Source organism: Pinus tabuliformis, chromosome 1_2 (assembly GCF_031772625.1).
Source record: "Pinus tabuliformis cultivar Carrire ecotype Pingquan chromosome 1_2, CPIR1, whole genome shotgun sequence".
Classification (NCBI taxonomy): domain Eukaryota; kingdom Viridiplantae; phylum Streptophyta; class Pinopsida; order Pinales; family Pinaceae; genus Pinus; species Pinus tabuliformis.
Genome location: NC_142298.1, coordinates 470,519,060 through 470,543,525, shown reverse-complemented (window position 1 = coordinate 470,543,525; position 24,466 = coordinate 470,519,060).

The window sequence follows — 24,466 nt, the reverse complement described above, 5'->3', positions numbered from 1 at the left end:
TCTTCAACACCTTATAGGGGTCATAAGACCTCGAGGATAATTTATTCTCCTTTTTTTTCTTGAGGGACATATATTTATATGATTGTAGTCTCACAGATATGAAATCCCCCATTTCAAATTCCCTTTCACCATGATGTTGATCTACTTGTTGTTCAATCTTACTTTGTGCCATAACCAAGTTGTCATTTAATAGCTTGAGAACCTCTTAATGGTGTTGGATGTGGTTCTCTACTGCTTGAGCCTTTAGAATTCCTTTCAAGTATGATGTGACAAATGGAGGATGCCAACCATACAACGCCATAAATGGTAACATTTTTTATGATGTATGGAAGGATGTATTGTACCAACATTCTACCAAGGGAAATAGTTTGACCTATTTTTCTATTCCTCAGATGAAAAACAATGTAGATACCCTTCTGTCAATTTTCTCACAATCTCATTTTTACCATTAGATTAAGGATGGTAAGATGCGTTATGGGCTGATTGAGTACCCAAACAAGAAAATAATTCAGTCCAAAAATTTCCAATGAAAATTGGATCTCTATCACACACAATCATCATTGGTATTCCATGTACCTATTGAATTGTTTTTGTGAATGCTTCTATCACAATATTGTCTTTAACAAGATGATAAACAAAGTAGAAGTGGGCATAATTTGTCACTTGATCTACCACTACCATAATGACACTATTTCTTCCATATTTGGGTAAACCAGTAATAAAATCCATTCAAACATCTTCTGAAAGCTAGCTTTGTATGGATAATGGTTGAAGGATCCCTAGGGACTTGATAGTCTCTCATTTATTTTGTTGGAATACTATACATTCCACCACAAGTTTTTGCAAATATACTTTAAGACCTTCCCAAAAAATTTATTTATTGATCCTATTGTATGTCTTCAAAAACCCTGAATGTCCTTCTATAGGAGAGGTGTGCGATTGCAATAGGACCTTATGTTTGTGTCGAGAATTATTACATAACTATAAATGCTCTTAACACCATAAAAAATCAAATTTTCATGTAATTTATTCTACTACATAATGGTCTTCATGTAGGTTTTAAATTATCTTGCATATTGTCTCATCTTATCTATGTTTTTTCCTTGCTCTTCCACCCAGTAAGATTGTGGAATGTAAATAGCACATAGAAAACCATTTGTGTCTTCCTCTTTCCTTCACTATACATTTGACACAACATTTCCTTTCCCATTTTTGTAGATAATTTCAAAATCATAACCCAAAATCTTTGTAACCCATTTTTGTTTCTCTTCTAAATATTTCCTTTTCTCCAAGAAATACTTCAAACTACTATGATTTTTTTTTTACTTTGAAATGTTTTCCTATTAGGTATTAGTTTCATTTCTTAATTTCATGAAGTATAGAAAAAATAGTTTTCATATATGACTCTAAGTAATTTATTTCCATTAAATCTTTTACTTTCAAAGGAAAGGGTTCTTCCTTCTTGCAACGGATATGTTAGAATATTAGAAAAGAAAAAAAAAATTATTATGTTGAGAGTTACTTTTCATATTCTTGCATTCTTATTAAATTTATTTTTGTTATTATTTTATCTTATTCGAATAAATAAATCATCAAAGAAAATGCACGAAGATCAATGACGCCAGATATAGGCACTCAGCCAAGGCTAAAACCCTTATGAATAGGAAATCCCATTCAAACTCTTTCACTAGTAGATTCAGATCAAATTTGAGACAACACAAGACCTTAGAACAAACCAAAATATATTCATCACTCCACTAAGTCAACCTTCCAGAATTATTATCCAAACTTTAGTAGTCTCTTCTAGTCAAACAACTTCAATGCAGCTACGACCCAAAATTTTGGCCCTCCATCTCCTAGAATTTTAGCTTGAATGAAGATCTGAAATTTCAGCTCTCCTATAGCTACCCAAAAATTCACATGTGAGGTAGAAAAGAGAGATTTTTGGCTTCTTCTGTCTTGAAAAGTGTCTCCTTCTTCTTCACCAGGGTTGTCTCCTTCACCTTAGGTATTTTTCTCTCCTTTTTCTTCTTTAACAACTGTATATCAAACTTTCTTACCTTGTGCTCCAAATGAGGTCGAGTTGTTGACTGTATGTTGTGGTTTTTGTCATTGTTTCAGACTGACTTGTCCTTCATGAGGTCGACTTGTCTTATTTGAGTCCGACTTGGTGGAGGAGGTCTATTTGACTCAATTTAGATCACAATAAATTTTCTTTCTTGATATACAAAACCCAAGGAGGGTCTATTACATGATGACATGGGAAATGACTCTTGACATATACCCTAGAAGCCTAGAATGGAGGGTTTGACCTAGAAATGAAATAAATAAAGCATGAAACCCATGCTAATAAATATTTTTCTTTTATAATAAAAAATCCCTTTTCTTTATTTTTGACAAATACGTTATATCATAACTAAAATACAATTATGAAGACCTCCACTAGTTACATTCTTCAACGCTCCCTCTTAACTAAGCAGGTATTCATAATTACATATATATAGGTACATGGATGAAATCAAAATTATATGTTTCTATGAAGGGTTACAACACATGCAATACTACAAATTAGGTACTTCACTAGAGTAAATAATCGGGTGTGACTAAGGTGTGTTACAAACTTCAGTCTCTATAGGTACCATGAGGATTTATCTCTAACACTAACCTAGGGATCTAGGTATCGTATCCAAGGTCGGAGCTCCATAAGCCCAATGATACCCTCCCTACTTCAATATCTATACATCATCACAGGTCGAATAAATGTCCTCCCAAGCATATTGTCACCCCAAGATGCTTCATCTCTCCCTATACACTGTCAGATATATCCACTAGTCCAAGCATGCTTCCATAATGTTTAACCTTGTTATGTTGAGATTATGCACAATCACAAACCCAATTAGTAATAAATTTTCAATATATATAAGTTATCTCAAAACCTCTGAGTTTCTCAAATATACTGATGTTTCTTAGGTCATCATCATATTATCCGAACACATCTTCGTCGAAAGATTTCTTCTTTAAATTTTACAACAACACCAAACATAGCCTTAACACTTCTTCCATGTATTGTTTTCAACTTTACGAATAACCATCTTGTAATGATTTTAACCATTTCTCCAATAGTTATTATTTCTTCAAGGTATTTATTGTATATGATGCAATATGCCCTCCCTCTGAACTGGGGATATATATACTTTCTTTTACCAAACTTCAAGACTAATGGAATACCATTTTTACTCAACTTGTTTCTTTTGTTTCATTATATAAATGGAGATTCTTGAAAATTTCAGGATTCATTCCTTTAAGAGAATCATTCTTTCATGACAACAATATCATCTATCCATATTTAATTTCATCATCATTCTTACAGCTCCCTTTATCCATCATGCTCATCATTATTATCAAGTCATCTTCAATTATGAACATCTTCAATATCTTGAAGATTATGTACCTGCAAATATTCAATAGCAAGTACAACTAGGTAAAAATATACGTAAGAATGAAGTCAACTATATAAAAATCATGTCATTATCATGGAAGAATTAAAACAATTAAGCTTTAGACCTTAAATACCTAAACCTAGTTAGGTTCATATTCAACAAGGTTTTATATTCTTGATTTCAACAACTCGCTAGAGTTTTTGTCTCAAACCCTAGCTTCCATCATCGATAATTAAAGCCTTAGATATCAACAACTAAATCAAGTTAGAAATCCAATCATAGTACTTTACATCTTCAATATTATGCCCTTGAATTACTAGGGTCCTAGATTTCATTAATATCAATAATCAATTTAGCATTCTAACATTTGATATCAAGGGTTTTATTATTATTTCCTTATATCAGTATTTTACTAAGGTTTTATCAAAAACCATAGATACAAACATAAAACTCCAAAATTAGATATACATTTTTTTTTACCAGTCTAGGGTTTCAATCGTACAAAGGTACATACACCTAGGGTTTCATACCTAAGACCTAAATTTAGTTATTACAGAGGTTTTTCCATAAACCATGGAAAATTTTAAGGGATAATATTTGCAGGTGGGCTAATTTTCCATGATTTTTCCAAAAAAAAGATTCGCCAATTTCCATTTTTTCTAAAAAAGATTCGCCCGAATTTTAAAATATAAAACTATTTTACCTTAAAAACCACCAACATTATATATATAGTATATATAAAATCATTATAAATTTGAGTAATTTTACAAATATATCAATAAACATTTTATAGTTTGCATATTCGGGACTAGTGAGATTCACTAATGTTTTTAAACTTTAAGAGAATTTTCGATCCTTAAAATTTTCCCTGCCATAAACCCTAATTGCAAAAACCCTAAAAATATAAGGTTTTTAAACAGCAACAACAACAGACCCTAAAAAGGACATGGTTTTACCATAGCATTACTAAAACCATAAACATCAAGAGAGTATAATTTATCATGAGATATAAACTTTATCAAAAAACCTAGTAAGACTAGGGTTTCATCATATGCCCTAAACATTGAATGGTTAGCGTTTTACGGTGAACCCTAAAGGTTACAACTTCACCAAAATGAACAAAATGGTAATAAATAATATTAAAATGATAGATTTGATCTAGTTAACAAGAATCTTTATGATTAAAAACCCTAGACATAAGAGAGTTAGTAATATAAAGCAATTTTGAAGTGAAGAATGATCATGCCTTTTTGTATGAATGAAATCTTGCAACAAATATTGTAGTCTAGGAAATACCTTGATTTATTCTTTAAAAAACCTTGTAGGATATCAGCTTCTCTAAAGGGCTTCCTTTGCAACAGATCTTTTTATGATCAAGTCCTTCTTTGAAGTTTCCTCCACAATCCTTGTGTATTTTGCAAGGTTTCCTATCAAGGAAAATACAAAGAAAGGATTATGAGTATGTAATACAAAAAAATATCAATATGGCTAGGAAATAAAACATGAAAGAGTAAACAAATAAAAATATGCTTATATTTTGGTAAAATGGTGAAGGCTCCCTCTTAATCCTTTCATTAATTAAATATTTATCAATGATGCCTATACCTTATCAAAAAAACTCAAAACATTCTAGAAATCAAAATATAAAAAGAAATATTACAAAAGCTTAAAACAATAATCTATATTATAAGTAGAATGATATGCAAGGGATCGTATCCCTAAAATACTTAATAGTATAGTCTTTGAATTCAGATTCTACAGCCTTGTTCTTCTTAGGTGGATGTTCATCTACAACTGTAACATGTTCTCTTTCTCTTTTCTTATTCTTGTTCCTATGATTTTCTATACATTGATTCTTATAATGTCCCATCTTATGAAAATGATAACATTCTAATTTAGATAGGTCAATCTTCTTGTTTAGTACTTTAAACTTATTTTTTCCTCCCTTTTTCTTGTAGAGAGCAGAATATGCATTTGAAGTGTTTTCCTCATCTTCTTCCTTCTAATTACTTGATAATGAGATTCATGCTTCTTCTTGATTGCATACATTCCACATTTCTTCAAATGATGGTGTATCTTTCCAAATGCTAATGCCCGATGAAAAGGAGCTCCATGATTTTGCTAAACCTAGTAGAGAAACAATCACAAGTTCTTTATCTGGTATGATTTCATCAATAACTTGGAGTTCATCCCTTATTCGAGATATCCTCACAAACTATGAAGGTGTGGTGTCATCTTTTTTCATCTTCATTGTTCTTAGTTCATTCTTGAGACTAACAACTTGTCTAATGTTCTTGATAGTGAATAATTTGGAGAGATATTCATACTTCCCTTTTGCAGTTTATATATTGGATATATAGGGGATTAGGTTATCTTTTACTCCATTGGCAATTAGATTCATAGCTAAGATGTTTGTCTCCTTATATTTTTCCTTTCCTGCATCATTCACAGTTTCTTTCACCTTTCCTTGAACTACATCCAATACATTGCATTTTTCAAGGAAGAAATCCATCCTCTTCTTCCATGCTCTATAGTTGGTGACTCCTTCTAGCTTATTTTTATTCTTCATTGAAGTTGTTTCCATAGATTTTTCTAATTGTAGATTCTTCCCTTTAATAATCCTTCGTCTTATGATCTTGTCTTGAAACCTTTCTTTGATCCTTCCTTCTTTTAATAAATATTCAAGCTTCATTTTTCTCTTCTTTTACCTTAGCTATGATATCATGTTAGAAAATCAGAAAGCCATAAATAATTTCTTATGTTGACAATTACTTGTGACATTCTTGTATTCTTATTAAATTTCTTTATGTTCTTATTTTATCTTCTTCTCTTGAACCAATCATCAAATCAAAAACATGAATATCAAAGATACCAGATATAGGTACTCAGCTAGGGATAAAACCCTTATGAAGGGGAAAACCCAGTCAAACTCTTTCATTAGTAGATTCAGATCAAATTTGAGAAAATACAATACCTTAGACCATACCAAAAGACCTTCCTCACTCTACCAAGTTAGCCTTCCAGAATGATTATCCAAACTTCAGTAGTCTCTTATAGTCAAACAACTTCATCCTTGATACAACATAAAATTTCATCCCCCCAACTCCTACAATTTTGGACTTATTGCAGATATAAAGTTTCATCCTTCCTACAACTACCCAATAATTCACACACATGGAAAAAAATAGATATTTTCAACTTCTTATGGCTTGACAAGTGTCTCCTTCTTCTTCGCTAGGGTTTTCTCCTTCACCTTAGGTATTTTTATCTCATTTTTATTTCTTTAGCAACTCCAGATCAACCTTTCTTGTCTTCTGATCCAAATGAGGTCATGTTGCTGCCTACATATAGTAGTTTCTATCACCCTTTGAGGTTGACCTATCCTTCATCAGGACGACTTGTCTTTTGTGAGGCTGACTTGGTGGAGGAGGTCTATTTGGCTCAATTAACATCACAATATTTTTTATTTATTGATACACAAAGCTTAAGAAGGGTCTATTACATGATGGCATTGGAAATGTCTCTTGACATAAAGCGTAGAAATATACAATGGAGGCTTTGACCTAGAAATAAAATAAACAAAGCATGAAACCCATGCTAGTAAATAATTTTCTTTTATAATAAAATTCCTTTTTATTTATTTTTGACAAATACATTATATCGTGAATCAAATACAATTATGAAGACTGACACTAGTTACATTCTTCAACAGGATCTGCACCAATTCCATGGCCTTAGGCATCACTTTCCATAATAAATATTTTGTGAAGTCAAGTGTCACCAAAAGTGCTTCTTTAGTTCAAGAAAAGGCTTCCTTATTCAATAAATTTTTTAGAGGTGCTACTATTTGACCATAATTATTAAAAAAATTGTGATAATATCCTATTAATCCTAAGAATCCTCTCAAATTCTTCAAGATATTTGGGATTGGCCATTCCCTCATATCCTTTATTTTCTTTGGATCCATATTTACATCATTGTGTGATATAATATGACCCGAATATTCCACTTCCTGAACAAAAAGGTACACTTGGAAGGTTTTGCATATAGTTTTTCTCTCCAATAGTGTCAAGACCTTGTAAACATGTTGTACATGATATTTCGAGAATTTGTTGTAAATTAGTATGTCATCAAAAAATATTAGCACAAATCTTATAATGAATGGTTTGAAAATATAATTCATCATGCTTTGGAATGTTGAAGGTGAATTTGTAATTCCATATTTCATAATTGAAAACCCATAATGACCTTCATATGTTCTAAAGAATTTTTATGGGAATGTCTTCTTGTCTCATTATGATTTGATGATATCCATAACGAACATCCAAATTAGTAAATAAAATTTCTCCATGTACTTCATATATCAATCAATGATAGGAATAGGAAACTTATAGTTGATTTTCATTTTTCTGAGTTGTTTGTATTCTAGACAAATTCACCATGAACCATCTTTTTCTATAACCATCACCACTAGTGAAGAGAAAGAACTTTAGCTAGGATGAATGATTCTCGCCTCTAACATTCCTTGAATCATATGTTCAATCCCACTCTTTTTTGCAAGTGAATATTTGTAAGGCATAATGTTAGGTGGTGCACAAAGTTGCAAATTAATATAATTTCATGTTGTTGTACATGTGGAATACCCTTAGGCATTTTTTCAAGTACCTAAGAATCATTTTTTATAACTTCTTAAGATCCACTGGAGGAGAGGATAGAGATGTTTGAACATATAATGAACACATTTGTACAACTACACCTTGGTGTCCCTTTTCAAGAAATATTGTCATACTATTAGAGCTTATCACTTTAATATTTTTCCCTTCGATAAGTCTAAGCTCAATTTCCTTTCCTCTAAGAAAAATATTATGTAAAGATCTTGGAAATTAAGGGAAATTTTTCCCAATGATTGTAACCATTGGACCACCCTTAACACAACATCAAAACCAACAATTTGGATTGCAATGATGGGACTAACGAATATATTCTCCCTCATATTCAATTTAATTTTATTGCACTTCCCTAAAATATTTATGGTACCTCAATCTACAATCATTACTTGAAATTATGGTGCCAAATATACAAAGAAATTAAAAAAAATTTCCAACTTGTAATTGATGAAGTTATGGGCACTAGATGTATGAATCAATAATGTTACCCTTTTCCTTTTAATATAAACTTCTATTTTGAGGGTTTGTGGAGTATTGTTGATGGACAACGCATGACAAGTTATCGTTGGAGTGCTTTCTTTAAGCTCTAGACCCTGTGAAGTTTCCACTTCTTGATGTGCTTCATCTTCACACTCTATATAGAATAATTCATTCTCTCTAATTTATGCCCTTTGTTATACTTTATGTCACAATCCAAACATAGTCCCTTTGCTCTTATTTCAACCATTTTTTAAGGAGTCAACCTTTTTGGTTTAGGAAAGGGAGCATGATTTTCTCCATAGTTATTAGCGACGAATTTTCTAGTGGACATATTTTTACTTTCAACTTTGCTTGGTAGACTGAAAGCTTGATCTAAGGATTTAGGTTCAAAGAGATGCACATCATGTTGGATGATTTCCTTTAAAGTACCCCTAAATAGTTCAAACAAGTTATGCTTTCAAATATTCTTTACGTTGACACTCAAATTTTAGAATTGTTGAATATGCTCTATAATATGACCTTTTGTCCAAGATTTAGAAATTGTCTAAAGATTGTGTTGCTCTTAATATCCCCATAATGAGTTATCAATTCCTCTATAAAAGTGGACCAAGATGAAACAAAATCCTTTTCTCTTTCACAAAGCCATTGATACCATACATGTTGGTCTTGTTCTAAAAACATGGATGTAATATTGACCTTTTGTAAGAATGCCACTTGGTGTAGATAAAAGTATTGCTCCATCTGAAATATCCATATTACAAGATCATTACCATCATATTTCCTCATATAAATCTTCAAAATTTACTAGTCCCTTGGTGTTGACTTGAAGCCCTAGTGACGTGGATCTTGGATTGAACATTCATAGTATGGTTCTATGGTTCAAGATTTCTACTCCCCAATTGTGATAACGTACTCCCCTTATGAGATTGATTCTCAACAACGTGTTTCTCATTCTTTTCCAAATTTCCTTGGATCTCCAAATCCCTTTTAGGAATCCTTTCTAAGGTAGTAATCATGGATTTTTGTATTTCCTCCTTATTTTCACTCATCTTCATTTATATTCCTTCCTTTATTTCATACATCTTCATTTATATCCCTTCCTTATATTCATCCATCTTCATTTATATTCCTTCTATATTATTTTCTATTCCTTCCTTATTTTCATTCATCTTATTTTCCATTTATTATTTAAGATTTTATTGAGAACCTCAGAAATCCACCTTTTTCAACATACTTCCATCCATTTCATTAAATTTCTTCTCTAACTGAGATAACCCAAATTCTAGGCCTTCACTTTCATCATGGCCCAACGGTGGACCTGTGATAGATTTAATTGGTGTAGTAACTTTCTTTGGAGGCATGCTGGAAAATAATAATAACCTTCCTCTTTGTTACAATTAGAAAAGAATGGGATCTTCTAATGAATTCACTAGTAAGTCACATATTTTAATTTGGAGAATATTATATTGGTTGAAAATTTATTGACATATATATGAGATATGAGGCCTCGTGGATATAAAAAATTGTTCTGCAATACTAAGATATTTAGATCTATAATTCCATAGGTGTGAGTCAAACCTAATGTACCAATTGAATGTTATAGTAACTTTCCCAAAACTTGCAATTTTTTTGGACTCTTCCCACAAGAAAACTTTTATAATGTGTCACATCTCCAATTCTTGAAATATAATTATGGAAACTATACTTTAGGTACTTCTATTTTACTCCTGAAATTCTTGAATATTTCACAGTAAAAAAATTTCCAAACAAGAAGATATAGCAAAAATACCAAGTTGATGTGTTTAAAATTTATTTCATGATTTATCACAATTCCTAACTTCCATAGGTAAGATCTTTCAAAATCCCTAAGCCAGTATTGTTAGAGTACCAAATTCAAGTCAAGTATAGACCATCAATTCCTGATAACCTTAAACACTGCCAGATTTTTGAAGATGATGAACAATTAAAATATTTACTTCAAGTCATTGATGAATTCTCAAATATGCAAATTGAAGATCAAAAATATGTTCAAGAATCAAATCACCAAAATCCAGAAACTTCATTCAGTCTTAAAATTCTTGATCATAATATCATCCAATTATCTAATAATTTTATTCCTAAAGGATTAGTTCCATTGGAAAAACTATTTGATAATAATGATGTCTCTAAAAACCCCTTGTTTAACTCACCTGAAGAAGAAATCGAAGAATGCAATATTGGGACTTTGAATGATGTGAGAAATGTTAAATTGTCATCAACCTTGCCTTTGGATGTAAAAATCAAATACTTGAATATTCTTAAAAATTACAAAGATGTTTTTGCCTGGTCTTATAATGAGTTAAAAACTTATGATACGTCTTTGATTGAGCATAAGATTCCTTTGAAACCAAAAGCAAAACCCTTTTAGCAAAAACTAAGAAGAATCAATCCCATACTACTTCTAACCATTGAGAAAGAGCTTAAAAAGCTGCTTGATGCTCATATCGTAGTACCTCTAAGGTATTCTAATTAGGTAGCGAACCTAGTTCATGTCAGAAAGAAAATTGGTGAGATTAGGCTATGTGTGGACTTCTGAAATCTGAACAAATCATCTTCAAAGGATAACTATCCATTGCCCAAAATGGATCATCTATATTAGAAAGTTTTAGGTGCAAATAGGATTTCTATGCTAGATGGATTTTTTGGTTACAACCAGACCATGGTAAGTCAAGCTGACCAAGAAAAAACTGCTTTCACCACTTCTTGGGGTACATTTATGTATGCTATAATTCCATTTGGGTTGACCAATGCTAGAGCCACTTTCCAGAGAGCCATGGATCTAGCATTTGTAGGTAAAACATATGAATTTACTGTCATTTATTTAGATGATTTCACTGTTTTCTCTGATTCTGATGAAAATCATTTAAAACACTTGAGCAAAGTTTTTGATAGGTGCAGGAAATTTGGCATATCCATCAATCCGAAGAAATATTTGTTTGTTGTAAAGGAATGGAAATTACTAGGGAATCTAATCTCCAAGGAAGGATTTATAATTGATCCAAAGAGAGTTTTAGCTATTCAGACCCTATCTCTACCAAAGAATAAGAAAGAGGTACAAAACTTCCTTGGAAAGATTAATTTTCCCAGAAGGTTCATCCCTAATTATGCAGAGATAGTTAAGGATATAATTGATATGCTAAAGAAAAACAATGAAGTGAAATTGATTGTTCCTGCTAGATATGCTTTTGATTAGATAATAAAGGCTATATCTAAAGCTCCTACATTACCCAATCCTGATTATTCTTCACCTTTTAGCATATTTTCTTTATGCTTTTGATTAGATAATAAAGGCTATATCTAAAGCTCCTACATTACCCAATCCTGATTATTCTTCACCTTTTAGCATATTTTCTTTTGCATCTGAGACAACATTAGTTGTTGTACTTTTACAAAAGAACACAAAAACTGATGACCAATCTATAACCTTCTTTTCCAAATTTATGAGGGATGCTGAAATTAGGTATGATATTATTGAAAAACAAGCTTATGCCTTAATTCAAGCCCTCAAAGCCTTTAGAACATATGTCCTTCATTCACACATTACATCTTATGTCCCTAATCATGTTGTTAAAACTATTTTGACCCAGCCTGATACTGATGGAGGAAGAGGAAGATGGATTGCTAAAATCCTTGAATTTGACCTTGAAATTGGGGATAAATCTGGTTTCTGTAATTTCATCTGGGGAGAATCCATAAGAACCTTCCTCAAGTTCATCTGGGGAGAATCCACAAGAACCTTCCTCAATTTCATCTGGGGATTATCCAAAAGAACCTTCCTCAATTTCATCTGGGGAGAATCCACAAGAACCTCCTCATCTTATAGAAGGGTAGAACCCACAAGAACCTCCTTCTTCAAATCAATCCATTCTTATTCACATTGATCAGAAATATCTACTCTCTGATTGGTACTCTGATATTGTGCAGTTTCTTAGGGAATTTCAATGTCCAACTGATCTTAAATTGAAGCAGCAAATCCATGAAGCTTAAAGCAGTATAATATTGCATTATCAATGTTAATATATACTGGAAAGACCCTCTTAATATCCTTCTTCTTTGTTTAACTGAAAATGGAACAGAGGGAAATATAGATCAGTTCCATGTAGGGTTTTGTGGTGGGCACTATTCCTAGAGAGAAACAACCTAAAAAAAATTAAAAGCAAGTTTCTACTGGCCCACACTTTTTAAAGAAGTTGGAGGAAGAGTAAGAGGTTGCATACCATGCCAATTATTTGTAGGGAAATAAAAATTGTCAGCTCTTCCTTTAGTTCTAGTATTGGTTCATGCTCCTTTTATACAATGGGCATTGGACTGTATAGGGGAAATTCATCCAAAATCAAGTAATCAACACAGATGGATTTCAACTGCTACAGACTATTTTACCAAATGGATAGAAGCCATACCTGTTAAAAATGCAACTGATATTGTTGTGATTAAATTCCTTCAAGAAAGCATCCTATCAATATTTGGATGTCCTCAACATATTGTTACAGATAATGCAACAACTTTCAATAGTGTTAAAATGATTTAGTTTTGTCAAAAGTATTCAATCCTATTACATCATTCTACACCATACTATCCACGGGGTAATGGGCTGGCAGAGTCCTCCAACAAGATCTTAGTTAAGTTCATTAAGAAGACTCTTGAAGACCATAAAAAGAGTTGGGACAACCATCTAATCCATGCAATTTGGGAAAACAAAGTTTCTCCTAAGAGGTCAACACGCAAGTCTCCTTTCCAATTAGTGTATGGCAAGGAAGCAATTTTTCCTACTCATTTAGCTTTACATGTTATCATATTCCTTCAAGAATCCTGTGAAGAAAAGAATGATTTCTCAACAAGGATTAATCAAATTATTGAGTTGAATGAAGACGCGGATGATTTTCAGTACAAACTAAGTAAATACCAAAATAATATGAAAGAACTATTTGACAAAAAGGTTAGAGAAAGAAATTTCAAGAAAGGTGACCTAGTTCTTAGATGGGATACAAAGAGAGAAGATAAAGGAAAGCATGCAAAATTTGACAATCTCTGGTTTGGTCCATTTAACATTGCATAAGTCAAAGTGAATAATACATTCATCCTATAGAATTTGGAAGGAGAGTATTCCCCATTGTCAGTCAAACATTACATTCAATATTAATTTTTCATCCCTTCATTCATCATCTATAAATATCAAAGAGTTCATTTTATTTTTGAAAAATTTGCAAGTGAGTATCTGTTACACAAAGACTCCATAGCCCGAGGAGAAGGCACTTGGAATTTCTTGTTCTCTTCATCTCACAGGGGGAAGCAGTCCCCAGCTGGAGCTGATATTGTAACATAATTTGATTTTGATAAGTTAGTATATTAGTCAAAAATAATTTTAAAATTTTAAGCTAGGATATGGATGCAAAAGAAAGAAAAGTTAAAATGTTAGGCCAATTTAATGTTTTATAGGCATCCATATTAATAAAATGATAGGTGTTAGCTACCCTAAACAAAGAAGGAAAAAGAAAAATAAAATGTGAGGGAAGCAAAAAGAAAATAAAGGCTTCATTTCATATTTTTATAAATGCAAAGGCTGCTAGTCAAAATGCACCACATTAGAAAATGTCAAATTATGTTAGTATATAATTAGTTCCTTAATCGGGATTAATTTTTTATTATTATAAACAACGGAATTTCAATTATATTGTAACGTGCAAGTTTGATTTGACCCCAGAATAAAGGAAAAAATTTATTGTCGCATTTGAATAACAAATGCGCATGATCCGACAGATGACCTACTCCCCGCCCAGTTCAATGGCGGGGAGAGATTTCACACCCCCGTCAACTATTTCACATTAACACAATGGGGGGGGGGGGGCATTCCGCAAAGTTGTTTCATGGAGGACTCCTTGACCTTACGTGTCACCATCAAATCTCTCCGTACCCCCCCCCCCCCCCCCACTGCAAACCACTCATGGTTTTCTCCGCCAATGGCTCTCTCACCCCGCTAAAAAGTCATTATCCCTCCACTAATATCGGCTTGACACCTCACCTATCCGTTGATTATTCCTCTCATTTGTTACTTCTTTACATGCTTGTCCCTCCATTCATCATACCATTGTATACATCCGTTGCAGTCCCAATCCCTTGCATTTAAAGTTGCTACGGTTATCAACAAAACCGTTACTCCTTACTGCACCTTATAAATAAAACAAAACCACCCCTTTTGTCATTTTCTTCTAATTATTCTCAAATTGTTTGTAGGTTTATAGTGTTGCAGAACTTGTTTCCTTTCTCTCAGTCTATCATTTATAATGCTTTTGCTTCCTATCTGCCACCATGGCCCCAAAAGAAAAATCCAAGAAGTAGAGCACAGAGGAGAGTTCTGTTACCTTGTCCCAACCTGACATTGACCATATCCTAATTGTTGACTCATTGTTCTTAGTTACAAAAGCCAAGTGTGAGTTTGATTTTCATGAACTACACTTGTGGCTTAAGCATAATTATTTGGACTAGGAAGATCTAATTAGGTTTTTGGATTCCCTATTACCTTTTTATAGTTTCCCAAAGACACATGAATTCCATGGTCTTATTACTTGGTGTCAAGCCAAGTATGGCCTAGTGAAACGGGCAGTAATAGCTCATAATGGAGACATTCTGACAACTATCTCTTCTCAAACTATAAATGAAATGCTCTCAGTTTCTCAAATTGGCTCCTTGACTCAATTCTCACCAGCAACAGTTGTGGATCTGTACCATAAGTTAACTTTCCCATAGAGAACCCAAATATTCGAAATATTTTTGCCTAAGGATGCAGAATTGCGAAAAAGAAATCCACCTTATTCATATGCCATGTTTCATGAAGCCTCTGGACATTGCATTTCCCTTCTTTCCTATCTATTAGGATACCCTGATGACCAATCCGTTGATGAGGTAATCCTTGGTTTCCTATCCATTTTCAATAAATACCAACAACCATCTTTCATGTCTAATTATAGCCAATTCTTGGCTGATAATATACGTGATCAATTTATGAACTTTATTGTGCAGAGAGTGTTCAATTAGAGATCTGTAATTGTTCACACGCTTCTTCTTCAACAAGGAGATCAGTTACCAATTAAACTCAACAAATAGGATGAACAAGGAGTGAATCAATCAGTGATTCACTGGACAGAAATGGTCAGGGAAACTTCTAGCACCTCATCATTTGTAGAATTTGTGGATGCATTCATACATCCAGTGGTACAACTCCTTAATAGTTAGAAAGAGCCCATAATTGGGAATAAGATTAAAAGGATCATACACCTAAGTGAACAAACAAAGACTGGTGACTGGTATTTATACCAGGACTACACTAAAATAAGAGTATATGGTTGTGAGATTGCACCATACAAGCTGCCTAAATATGTTCCTTTGAGAAAATTTTCTCTAGAATATATCAGGCAAATGATTTACATGGATGAACTACATTTTGTATTAGGTAAAAGAAAGTCTCAGTTCAAGCTCAAAGCACAAATTGGGTCGTTGATTTGCAACACCAAATCAACTGGTATTGAGGCAGATGCATTATTAAACAAGATGAATTTCTAGCCAAGTTTCACTTGGTCCTATGATCCTTTTGCATCATTTCTTCCTTAAGGGTTAGTTTCAAAATGACTCCTTACAACCATACTCCAAGGCCAGAAATTGAGAAATTTATGAATCAAGAAACATGGGTTGATGGGACCCTTCAAGAAGCAGATGAGAAGGTTGTGTCTACTATTGGCATTATGATGCATGTGTTCTAGTTTATGGAAACTCACTTGTAGCAGAACAACTCACTTGTATATGGTAAGTATATGAATCTACTTAACTAGATGAATCTATAAGAGAGATATCAGATGTGACATAATGCATCGCAGTTTTGTTTACAAAAATTACAAAATGCAGGGAAGTTCAAAGGAATCATTTTAGAAGTTATATGGCAAATCTTATTGTAACAGGTCTATTCAGAGGTAACATGGCATTGGAACAAATGAACAGGAATATGGAACTAAGGTCTACTGATTAGAATAAAGAAGTTGAAGGAAAAGTATGGTGTAAAGTAGTTTAAGATGTATATGCAGGTCAACTTAGTTAAAACAACATATACATGCTAGTTCACAAAACAAAAAGAGCGTATACGTAAACACACACTTTAACAGAAGGAAAGGTGCATATGGGATGGAAAATCAAGGTTTTGGTCTGAGGTATTGGTCCGAGATACTGGTCCAAGGTTTTGGTCTGAGCTATTGGTCCAAGGTTTTGGTCTGAGGTTTTTGGTCTGAGGTATTGGTCCGAGGTTTTGGTCTGAGGTATTGGTCTGACATTTTGGTCTAAGGTTTTTGGTCCGAGGTATTGGACCAAGGTTTTGGTCCGAGGTACTGTCAAAGGATCTAAGTACATAAGGAGGAAAATATCAAAGGGCTAAGTGCACAAGTAATGAATATCTTATGAAGTGTTATATCAAAGGAAAATATGCATGTTATGGGTTTTTGATGCTTTTCTTGATCTAGACTAAGTATGCACTTGAGTGTTTGATGATGGATGAGATCTAATGATGGATTAGGATCATAATGACTTATCGTTATGTGATCTGATAATGGATAGGCTAGATCTGATTGCTAACACATGTTCTATCCTTTATATGTAATGATCTAGGTATGTCTGAAGTCGGGAATTGTAGCGAAGTTATAAGTAAGTATTTGTAGATCTATATGCTAGTTCACTTTGGTGAAGGTGGGTATACACGCTAGTTTGGATCGTCCAAGTAGAGTATGCAAAAGAAAAGCTTGATGTTTAGGGATGACTGATCTATCAGATCAGTGCTGTTTTTTTACTACTGTTTGTCAATAATGTATTCTTAGATCTGAAAGTAGAAATGAATGTATAAGTGAACTGAGTTTGATTGATTGATTGATTGAGAAAGAAGGGTGGTCCTTGTTTCTATCTGTTAAGAACTCTATCATATGACAGTAGATCTTTAGAATGTCACTGATTGGTACAGTTTGTGGTTTAGAAGTTTTATGATTCAGTATATTTAGAGATATACGTAGGTTGGGCTAAAGGAAGTAGCGTATATATGCAGGCTGGCTTCATTGAAGGACCCTATACATTATAACATGTGAATTTTGAGGTTACAGTTGGTTTTGGTTGTTGATGCAGTGTTATGGGTTCAGATCTGTGTATTGGTTATAGTGCTCTATCTCTTCTAGTTGTTTGGTTGAATTCGATTAAGTTTGAATGAATGGTTGATTTAGTTGTGTCAGAGTTTCAATGATTGTTTGATTCAGTATGTCAGAGGTTTTAGTGATTGTATGATTCAGTATGTCAGAGGTTTTAGTGATTGATTGATTCAGTTATGGTTGATTCAGATATTGATGATTGGGTTTCAATTATATGAAAGACTGATGATTGGGTTTCAGTGATTGGTTGATGCCGATGTATTTTCTGGATGTATAGCAATGGTGATTGATTTGAGCTTCCAAGTTTCTGATGGGTCCAGTGTGAAAATTTGATGAAATGTGGCCTACATATTGTGTTGTTGTGTACCAGAAGTATCCAGCATGAAAATTTATGAAACATGGTCCCTGGAGGATACTGAGGGTTGGAGCATTCAGTGAGGAAGTCGAAGAATCTTGCCAGTAGTGGATGGTGATTTGATCAGGGGGTTGGAGCTCCCTTCCAGTAGCAGTTGGAGAACGAGTGAAGGTTGGAGCCTTTAGTAAGTCGGCGCCTACGTACTAGTAAACATATCGCCTAGGACAAGAGCTAGGGGGTTGTAGCTCCCTTCCAGTAGAAGCTGGAGAATGAGAGTAGGTTGTAGCCTTCTGAAGGTGGCTGCTTGCATACCGGTATGAGTCTGCACTAGTACAAGATTGTAAAAATATTATTCTTTATATTAAAAGAAGACAGAGACAACAAAAATAGGTGGTTTTTCTCCCACATTGGGTTTCCACCTTAAATCTTGGTGTTCATGTGTGTTGCTTATGTGTGATGGTTATTCTATTATTACTGCACATGGTTACTATTTAATGTTTAATAAAGTACTGATGCACTGATTAAAGATCAACATATGATGAGTTAACTGGGTCATAAGTTCACTAGATATACGTTGGTTTCCTTAAGCACAGTTGCGTTCACATGCGAGTTCCCTTCAATGAAGTATCATATATAAATCTGACTATCGAAATGAAAAATTTATTGATTTGTAAATACTAATTCACCCCCCCTCTCAGTCTTATTCCCAACAATTGGTATGACAGCATGTCCTTTGGCAGAAGCTTGATCGCTTGAAGGAGATCCGTAGAAACAATGGGAAAGAAGCTAAAGAAGCAATCACCTCAAAAGAAGAAGACATCTCAAGGAAACTGTGATAGTGGAAGAGACAATTTGCCATTATGTGGAAGAAACTCCTTAGATTTAGAATCGCCTCATAATGAATATGCACAAGAAAATTAATTATCAGATATGAATTTTTTGTCCTCTGGTGATACATTTCTTTGTTCATTTGAAGATAATGAATGTGACAATGAAACAATTTAATTTTCTCTTATGGGTGAAAGAGAAAGAAATAAAATAGAGGAAGAATTTAAAAATCTCACAGACACAATTAGATATCAAAAGGAACTAATTGATAAAAGGGAATGCGCCTACAAAGAAGAAGTTACCAGATTAAAAGCTCGGTTGGAGGAAGGAAACAAAGTAAGGAAGCAGAACAAGGAAAAGGAAGACCAATGTCAAGGCTGCGGGATGAAGTGACATCATTTAGAATTGAAGTGAATGAAAAGGACACAACAACCAAGTAACTTTTAGAAAGAACCAGCTACTGTAAAGGTCTTCAAGGTGTGATCATTTCTCTAAAAGAAGATCTCAAAAATTCAAATAAGCAGAATGAATAATTACTCCAAGTATTTGAAGAACAAGAAAATGAAGTTCTTGAATTAAGGAAAAAGGTGGAAGAAGGAAGAAAATCTAAAGAAATCATGAAGAAGAAGTATCTTGAAAAGGAAGAGAAATACCAGGTTGAGGTAAATATCCTAAAAGGTAAATTAGAAGAAAAGGATACAATTTTACGATTTCAAGATAGTACTAAGATTTTGGATTGTATTATCAGTAGTCGAAGGTCACTTTCCATCAAATTTGGTCTTAGTTTTCATGAAACTATTAGAGGTGAGTCTAGCTTACAAGCTGAAGCAAGGAACTCTAATGCAAAATAAAAAATTCTCAACAATAATATAAGAGGTCAACCCCATCAACAACCAAGGAAAGCAATTATTCAAAGAAAATCATTTACTCCTAACCATGGAAGTGCTAATCGATTCTTTCCTCTCATGAATAATGTTGAATGGTTTATATGTCATAATTTTGGACATGTTGCAGCAAGATGCAAAAGTAGAATGATTCAAGCTAATAACCGTCAAATAGAAAGATCATCAGCTTCCAGGTACTTCAAGGGATATTGTTTTTCTTCAAATATGTTTGGTCACAAAGCCATTGATTACTATTAAAGGAATATGAAACATATAAGATATTATGCTTGTAACAAGTTTGGGCATATAACAAAAGAATGCAAGAGAAAATTTTGGCCAACATACCAAAAGGAACAAATATCATCACACTCCAAGGTATGGAAGAAGAAGGAATTACAGTCAGAAAGATGTGGCATAGCTCAGTATACACACAGAACAGACTAAGAAGGAACTGAAAGTATGAAATTTCAGTGTCTTAATTCTCATACACAGTTATCATGAAGACAAGTCTTGTATATACGCGAGTTAGAATATGCAGACTCACATATATGTTGGTTTGATGAAGAAGCAGTGGGACACACTCAGGAGAAGGGGTCTGATATGGTTTATTCAATTATCAATTATATTTTCTATTTTGATTGATGATGATTACAGTCTCTTGATGATATGTAGAAGTGATTTTGACCCTCATAAGTTTTTGATGACTTGATGTATAACTAGTTGATGATTATTCCTTGATGATCCTTATTGATATATGCAATGATCAGATCTGATAGTGAATAGGTGGCACAGGTTCAGGGGGAGAATATGATATGCTTCTAATAATGCATCGTTGGCATTATGTTTAGAAGTCTTTGGTACCTAATGATTCTTATCAATGGTGATGATGCTTATGTGTCTAAAATATTTAAATGATACATCATGTTATGTTGCGATTACGAATTTCCTATGATGAAGTCTCAAATGATACTTGTATTTCTTGGGGTTACATAGTTTCTATTCAGATCAGATTTATGGATGATTGTGGATGACTTTTTGATGATGCATATAGTACATATATGTTTCTTACATGGTGATCTTCATAAGGACAAGGAGAAGTACAAAACTTCATTATTTAATGATGAGCCACTCATTTCTTTTATGCTACTGTCATCATGTATTCAAATATGCATAAATTTCATATGGTGCAGTAATGATGCAGGATTCCTATATTTCTTTGTTCTCACATGGTTGAGGATTGTTGCTATTGATGGTATCAAGAAAGCTTGACAAATGACTATGAGCTCATGGTTTTCTAGATACATATTGCTTGTTAGGGATTTATATATATATATATATATATATATATATATATATATATAGCAATGGAACACATAAAATATTGCAGAAATATAAACACAGAAAATGCATAAAACAAGAGAGGCACAAATATATGTGGTTCACCTAGTTTGGGCTACATCCACCCCAAATAGCTAGTCCTTCCTTTCTATTATCCAGCAAAATTAAGAGACACAACCTATAGCAGATCCGCTATAATATCCTCTATTTTCTCTCACAGTCTCACCTCACTATTTCTCGCTCTGAGAATACACATATATCACATAGCCTCAATACAATGCCCTCATACAAAAAGAGGGGTTTCCTTCTAGGGCAAAAAACCCTAAACTAAACATAAATTCTATCGTTAGATCATTCGCCTAATGAACGACCCAGATTGACTAGAAATTGCTATACTTTTACAAGGCAATTTTACATCTATTTTTAGCTTCGGGGGCGCTGCCCCCGAAACCCCCACTAGGGGACCGTTAGCCCCCGGACCCCCTAGCCGGGGGGGATTAACCCCCCCCGTATCCCCAGGCAGGGGGACAATTCCCCCTCGCACCCCCCCCGTGTGGAGGGGTATACATCCGGCTGAAATAAAGACCTCTAAATAATCATGCTCCACACCCAACAATCTCCTACTTGGAGAATGATTGTAGCAACTCCACTACTGCTTCATTTGCTGGATAATGACTCCTCTTTGGACCTGACTGTTTCTCATCTTCATCGTCATCCTTGAAGACCAATTGAAACTAAGCATATTCTCAGTTTCTCCCTAGTTACAACTTTTGTTAGCATATCTGCAGGATTCTGGCTAGTGTGTATCTTTTCCAGCTTCAACTCTCCATCTTCCAACACTGATCGTATGAAATGGTACTTGAGATGTATGTGTTTAGTCCTGGAATGAAATGCTAAGTTCTTTGCAAGAGGAATGGCACTTTGGTTGTCACTGTATAATGTGCCCATATCATGCTTCTTACCCAATTCATACATAAACCTTTGTAACGAAATAATTTCTTTACTAGCCTCTATAGTAGCAACATACTCTGCTTCTGTTGTTGAAATTGCAACAACACTTTGGATTTTTGAAACCCAACTGACAGCTGTCCCACCTACAGTAAATACATATCTTGTAGTGCTCCTTCTGTTATCCCTGTCACCTGCCATATCTGCATCAACATATCCCTGTAGAGAAATGTTTGAACCACCAAAGCATAATGCTTGATTTGTGGTACCTCTCAAATATCTGAGAATCCATTTCACTACCATCCAATGTTCTTTTCCTGGATTGTTCATGTACCTGCTTACAACTCCAACTGCATGTGCAATATCAGGCCTTGTGCAGACCATTGCATACATTAAGCTTCCAACTGTTGATGTATATGGAATTTTAGACATATAATCCATGTCTTCTTGGGTCTTTGGGCACATCTCCTTACTAAGTTTGAAATGGCTAGCAAAAGGTGTACTAATTGGTTTTGCATTTTGCATATTAAATATTTTTAACACCTTTTGTATGTACTCATTCTGAGACAATGTTAATTTGCGATTTTTACTGTCTCTAGTTATTCTCATGCCAAGGATTTGTTTTGCAGCTCCCAAATCCTTCATTGCAAATCAATTTGCCAATTTTCTTTTGAGCACATTTATTTCCTACATGTTAGACCTTGCAACAAGCATGTCATCTACATACAATAACAATATAATATAGCTACCATCATTTTGCTTTTTCAGATAAACACAATGATCAGAGTGACATCTAGTATAACCTCGTTCAGACATAAACTTGTCAAATTTTAGATACCACTGCCTTGGAGCCTGTTTTAAGCCATACAAGCTCTTCTTCAACCTACACACTAGTTTCTCCTTCCCTTTTACCTCATATCCTTGTGGTTGCTGCATATATATCTCTTCCTCGAAATCCCCATGGATAAAAGTTGTCTTTACATCTAACTGCTCAAGATGCAAATCTTCAACTACCACTACATTTAAAATAGTTCTGATTGAAGTCATTTGAACAACAGGAGAAAATATTTCATCAAAATCAATACCTTTCTTCTATGCAAACCCCTTCACCACAAGTCTAGCTTTGTGTCTCTATTTTCCTCCATCTTTTTCTTTTAGCCTGTAAACCCATTTATTCTGCAATGTAGTTTTACCTGTAGGCAACCTGACTAAGTCCCAAGTCTGGTTATGCATTAAGGAGTCCATCTCTTCTTCCATGGCTATCTCCCACTTCTTCCTGCTTTCAACCTACATTGCTTCTTCATAACATTTGGGTTCACCAGAATCAGTCAACAATAAATAATATAATGAAAGAGAGTATCGTTCATGGGGTATACTTATCCTGGTAGATCTTCTAACACCACTTTCAGGTGTTTGGGGTGCTTGTTGTTGTTGTTGTGGTTGTTGATTATTATTATTTTCAGGCACCTTTACTTTTTCAGTGATCTCATCAAGGACTGTGTATTCCTTGTTTTTTTTCCTGTTCCTTTTCCTGCAACTGATTCTTATACAAGACCTTTTCATTGAATATTAAATCTTTGCTCCTAATGATTTTGTGATTTTCATAATCATATGAGCGATAACCAAAATCATTAACACCATATCCAATAAAGGTACATTTCTTTGATTTTACCTCAAGCTTTGTTCTATTATCTTTATTAATATGGACAAAGGCCTCACAACCAAAAGGCTTTAAAAAGGAGTAGTTTACCTTTTTACCTATCCATGCTTCCTCTGGAACACCACCATCCAAGGAACTTGAAGGCCCTCTGTTTATTAGATAAACAACAGTATCTACAACATCTGCCCAAAATTGTAAAGGCAATCCTGCATGCAATCTCATGCACCTTGCACGCTCCATGATTATCCTGTTCATCCTTTCTGACACACCATTTTCTTGTGGTGTTCTTCGAACTGTCTTCTCTCTGTGAATTCCATGCTCTGAGCAATACCTATCAAACTCTTTACTGCAATATTCACCTCCATTGTCTGATCTGAGACACTTCAATTTCTTTCCTGTCTCAATCTCAACCAAAGCTTTCCATTTCTTGAAAGTATCAAATACATTAGATTTATTCTTAATACAATAAATCCAAGTTTTTCTAGTTGCATCATCAATAAAAGTAACATAATAATGAGAGCCACCAAGAGATGATACCTGAGCAGGTCCCCATACATTTGTATGTAGAAGCTCTATTTTTTTGCTCTTCCTTTCTTTCCCAACTCTGAGAAATCTGACTCTCTTCTGTTTTCCATAAATGCAATTCTCACAGAAGTC